The following is a 6,000-nucleotide window of genomic DNA, read 5'->3' as shown; positions in this document are numbered from 1 at the left end:
GATCGCTAGTTCGCGGGACCCCCGACTTTAAACGGCCGTAACTCCCGAGCCCTACCTCCTAGGACCTTGGGGAAGGGCTCGTTGGAAAGGCCCTTTCCCCGACTAGATTCGATTCGAGTTTGGTGCAATTTGGCCTGAGCGTTCTTGAGATATAAGCACAAAAAGATACGCATTAGACCAGGCGTAACTCCCGACCCCCAACACTCACTGTCCCCGCGATGGTCTCGTTCCACAGGGCCTGTTGAGCACTATCTACCCTCTGAGTTTCAGAATTTTTCGATGTCCTGTTCCCGAGATATAAGCGAAAAACCAAATTCCCATTTATCATTCATTCATTCATTATTCTGTTGTCAGAAAGACAAGATTTGCACTAAGATTTTCTTACCTATCATGTATTTCAAATATCTACAACAATGTGTGTGTAAACATGTTTAATGCAATCATGGAAAATGTACAAAACCAGACCATTTTTAAACTGAAAGTAGGCTAATGACTGGTCCTTTGCTGCCACCTGCTGGTTAAAGTAGTCATATTGTTCTGTAATGCATATTTAGACTTGATAAAATCACTATTAATGATTACAATCACATTTTGTCAAAATGCATCACTCAATTTCGGTTGAATTATTAATGACAATTGTGCCACATTATGTGAAACTTTAAGGAGACTTGCAGTAAACATTTCGTTACCCATCATTTATTATGTCAATCAAATCGTTCATTCAAGAATATTTTAAAAACCTACTTTTGCATGCTAATCAGGTTTTTTGCTCAATCTGAATAAAACCAATGCAGTACAATTCTCTGGACTCTGTTGTTTAATAATAATCAAAAAAAGTTGAACTTTTGCATTAGTGGATATAAAAGGGTCATTTCAAAATGTGGCCTTCACCAAGTGTCCCTGAAAGCCATATATCTCTCCAAGGAATGCTCGGATCTTTCTGAAAATAAGCAAGGACGTGTGACATGACTCTAAACAAGCAATTTCATGGAGATCGGGACAATAGCTAACTTTAACAGTTAAAAATGTGTTGAATGACAATGTTCATATGTTTTGTATGTCCTGAAATTGTCATTTGCCACCAGATGGCAGTAGAAGGCCACTAATATAGTTCAAGATTTCAAGGTTTTTCCAAGGTTTTGTCATGTTATATCTCTTTTAAACTATATAAATCCTTATAATATCATTACAAATCACATTTTGTCAAGGTTTACCTCTTCATTTGTTCATCTGACATATGTTTTTTTGCAATAATACAACATTACAATTACATTGAGACCTGAAAATGATGATTTTTAAAGGGAAAACCTGGAATAAGCATTTTCTTACCTCATTATTGATTTCAAAAATCCATATTTGCAACAAAATGTGTTTGTAAGCATGTTTAATTAATGTAGTGAACATGGAAATATACTTGAAACACAAAACAGATACTGTTTTGACACAGAATGAAAGTGAACCAATAAGTGGTGTGTGTGTGTATGAGTAAACATGCGTATTATTGTTTAAGCCTTTTCTTTCTCTGTGTTTGGTTTAGCATATATCATAGCTGTTCATCTGTGATTTAAGTGGTGACATGCTTGCTAAATAAAACTTAAATATCTTTCAAACTTTAAAATATCTTTTTATGCATATCTGCTTAAAGGTCTTAAATGCTTGAACCCCGGTAAATGCTGCTTGCAGCTTTAATTATTATTATTATTATTATTATTCTTTTTCTTCTGCCGTAAAACGCATCGTGCAGCCCAAACCGTAAGGCCTAGAGACTTGAAACTTTGTCAGATGATAGTACAAAAATCGAGGAGAGGTTGACAAAGTATGACCCAAATCGGCCAATAGGTGGTGCTACAGCGATCAAATGCGCAAAATGGCTCATAACTCCTAAACCGTTTGTCGTAGATTAAAATAATTACATATTTGGAATCCTTGCGTCAAGGCGGTGACAAGCATAGAAGATCAGATTTGCTCTCCGAGGTCCCGTTTTCCCGCCATTTTGAATTTTGTCCAAAACCTACTTTTCGAACTAGTCCTAGGTTTTTTGCCCGATCGGAACCAAACCAGTGCAGAAATGTTCTCTGGAGTGTGAATATCAATAATTATCAAAAAAAAGTTGAAATTTTGATTCACGGTCACGAAGGGGCGCCAAAACGTACGTTAAGGGCGGAGCCACTTTTACTAAAATGGCTATAACTCGAGAACGAAATGAGATATTTGCACCAAACTCGGTACACATGTGTATGGGCTGATTCTTTGGTCACGATAAAAAAATCTCGTCGATTGGGCATTAGGTGGCGCTATAACTTGAAAAAAACATAAACACGTCTGTAACTACACTGCAAAAAATGAAATCTTGATGAGTCAAAATATCTTGAAATAAGCCAATAAATCTTGTTTTTTGTCTTCTAAGATAAATAAACTAGCCTAGAATTAAAAGTAAAAGATTAATTTGCTTGTTTTGAGCAAATGTAACTTAAATTTTCTTACTAAGAAAAAATGGCTAATTCTGGTGATTTATTTAAATGAATTAAGTATTTTTGTAAAGTGTATAGTATATTTTGACATAGTCCATCCTGAAACCAGAAATTTCAAGCCATACTTTCTTATTTTAAGAGCATGATATTTCTTATTTTTAGAAAACAATGTTATGATAATCTGACACAAAGATTTTTTTTTAATTATACTATACATTGTTTAACTTCATTTGAACCAAATGAGAAACAAGAAAATAGCAAATCAGAGAAGCATATTTTATTCTGTGCAGACAACAATGTGAATTTATTTTGAGATGTCTTGTACAGCAAAAAGTATCTCATAAATTCAACATGCAGAGTTTTTTTTTAACAGTAGCCAAGTACACATAAGGTGCTGAACACATTTCATTTTAACAATGTCTTATCTTTAAATCTCTACAGTCAGTAAGCAAAATGGGAATAAAAAAAATTTAAAAAATAAATAAAAGAGGAAACTGACTGTGCTTTTTCACTTTTCTTTGTTCTCATTTTAGCAGTCACTGGTGCACTTGTACATTGCACACACATCTCCGAGATAATACTTCAGAGGAATATAAGTACGGTTCTTAAAACTGAGTGCATAATATGATGTATAATCTACAATTGTGTCTGCCTCCACTATCTCAGTGGCTTGAGCAAGGTTTGGGACATCGATTTCATAAGAAGCAAACTCATGACTGAAACCCACTGTGTTATAGACCTGGCATTCAAAGCAATACAATGAGGAATTTGCAATGTATATGTTCTTTATGAGCCCGAATACAGGAACATCTTCAGTTACACTTATTACAATCACTGACTTCTGACACAAGTACTTGTTGCCACATAGCTCAAGCCATTTTACTGATACCACATGTTGCACATTTTCTACACCCAAAAAATCTCTCATTTTATCCTGCACATACTTTATATTTTCCACTTCAGATGCAGGACCCAATAGAATGTCTTTTGAAAAAATTGGGTGATTCACACGGCTGATATTTTGACAACTCTCAAACATCTGATTGTGTTTAACCAAGGACTTGCAAACATTCTTGAAATTTAGCTTGGAAGACCACTGTTTGAAAAAACAGTGTTTAGATTCAAATCTCATACACATGTGTCTGATCATTGGACCTAAATCTTTAATCTGTTCAGGAATATGTATCAAATAATGTTGCTTTGGTGTTATGTTGTTCTCAGGAAATAACCGTTTCATATTGCTCAAATGTTGCTTAATAAGCAACTTAAGCTTTGCTACAGTGGCCAAAGAAATAACTGGTGCAAATAGGATCTGAACAATCTCTATTAACCCAATAATCACTTGAAAGTATTCATTTCTTTCACAGCTGTCTAATATGAATGGTAGGATCTTCAGTAGGACAAGCATTTGCCCAGCTGATTGCTTTAGTCTGTTATCATTTGATGATAATGTGGTGACAGTAATAGGGCAAGGTTTGTCTCGGACATCAGTTGAGTATGGGTATCCTAGAATAGCACTGTTAAATTTGTCCAATTCCAGTTGCCCTGATAGCACTAGATGTTTTAGTACAGTTTTTACTTCCAGTGGTGCCACACCTTCTAATATCACATGCATAATATCCTGAGGTGTTTGCCTGATGAGATCAAAGGCTGGAAAATCAATCAGTTTGCTTTTCCTATTAATTCCATAGGTGGTTTTCAAACTGCTTCTCAAAAAGTCTGTGGCGGCCCTCTCAATTGCATTACACTGTCTGACATGTCTATCTAAAGACCGTTTGACAAAGTTTTCTGCATCAAAGTAAACTTGCATATCCTCAAAACTACACTCACAGTGTCTGCATTTGCAAAATGCAAATCCAACTCCCTCTTTAAAGCCTGTTAGCTCATGCTGAGCCAGGGTATCACCACAGAGAGAAACTACTGCACCGTATATTGTTCTCTCTCCGTGTGCAGATTTGATGTTCACTCCATTATACAACAAATTCAAATCATCTTGTATTCTCTGCAAAATTACATCTACACCACACTGAGAGAGGTCACTTGATTTTGCAATGGCGAGTAGACGGATGGCATCTAACTTAGACCTCTGTTTAGGATTTATATTGCCCAAAGTATAGTACACCATTAGGAGTTTGTTTTTTGAGGCATGAGACCCCAGAGGATTGCAAAGTTCTATCTCATCAGTATACAGGATAAGCTGCAGAGCATTGGGTCTCACAGAGAATAGCGGGTGTGACTTCAAAATATCCCCATCAATAATGTCATTGATAAAGCCAGCCTTGCTTTGGCTTGGTCCACTGTCAAACATTGCTAGAATCATTGGATGTGAAAGTAGTTGTTCCAAACTTTGGATTAAAGGAATATAGTAAAAACATCTTGTTCTTATTGCTAGAGCTTGTGAGGCTCCCCTTTTCCTCAAGGTTGCAGTCTGGGAAATTTCAATTTCTTCTGCTTCAACTACCATGAACTGCTTTTTTAGATTTGATTCTTGCATATATGTAGTGGAAACAGAGTCAAAGGGGTCTTCAAAATTATTAAAAACATCCATAACTTCACTCATCAGTTGATCTGTGACTCCAGATTGTCTCTGAATAACATCTGTAATTTGGTTTCGAAGGCAGTCCAACAGTGAGGCTTGATACTGCTGCACCCGGGAAATGATGTCACTGACCGCTCGCTGAAGGAAAAGCAATAATTTAGAAAATAGCAATTCATGCACAAGGAACAGAATGTAAGAATATAGTTTTTACTGTAATTTCACATAATTAACTTCAGTGTCTTACCTGTGAAAGGCAGTGTTTCACTCTTGAAGACAGTACAAATGCAGAAGCATGCTTTCTCAGTTCATCAACTTCAGGCTCATCATTCATGACACTTTCCTCTTGCTGGAAAAAAAAAAAAAAAAAAAAAAAACATATCAAGACTTTAAAATTCAAATAACCTAATAACCTAACATTAACGGAGTGACAATTAAGTTAACCCAAGTGAAAAAAGTAAAGTTCTATAATGTACTTAAAGTGCTCTATTTTCACACACTAATTTTGTACTTCATATACTAAAAATACTTCTTTAGTACTTCTTAAGATCATCTTAAGAACATCTAAGTGTACTCAACTGTGATATTCTGAGACAGCATGAAATATGAACTAAAATGTGCTTTTAATATACTATCTCTGTATTTAAAAAATATATTTAGTTAATAGTTACTACTTGTAGTACCTTTGAACCCATAGTGTACTACAAGTGGTATCTAAATACAGTTGTGAGTTTGTGCAGTTTATGCATCAAATAATCAATAAGTTATGTTTACCACAGGCTTTATTTATCTTGCTTATTCTTAATATTCTTGCTTAATATCTTCATTTTTGTGCCCTCTCTTTAATTTTTTCTTTCTTCTTCGAAAATGTGTTTAATAGGTTAGACAACTTTATATAATTTCTCTTATTATGTAACAACTTGTTTATTGTTTGGAAGACTGTATGTTGTACCGATTTGTTAAAAAAAAAAAAAAAAAAAAAAAGTGACGAAT

This window comes from Chanodichthys erythropterus, chromosome 12 (genome assembly GCF_024489055.1).
Source record: "Chanodichthys erythropterus isolate Z2021 chromosome 12, ASM2448905v1, whole genome shotgun sequence".
Classification (NCBI taxonomy): domain Eukaryota; kingdom Metazoa; phylum Chordata; class Actinopteri; order Cypriniformes; family Xenocyprididae; genus Chanodichthys; species Chanodichthys erythropterus.
Note: the sequence above shows the minus strand (reverse complement) of the source record.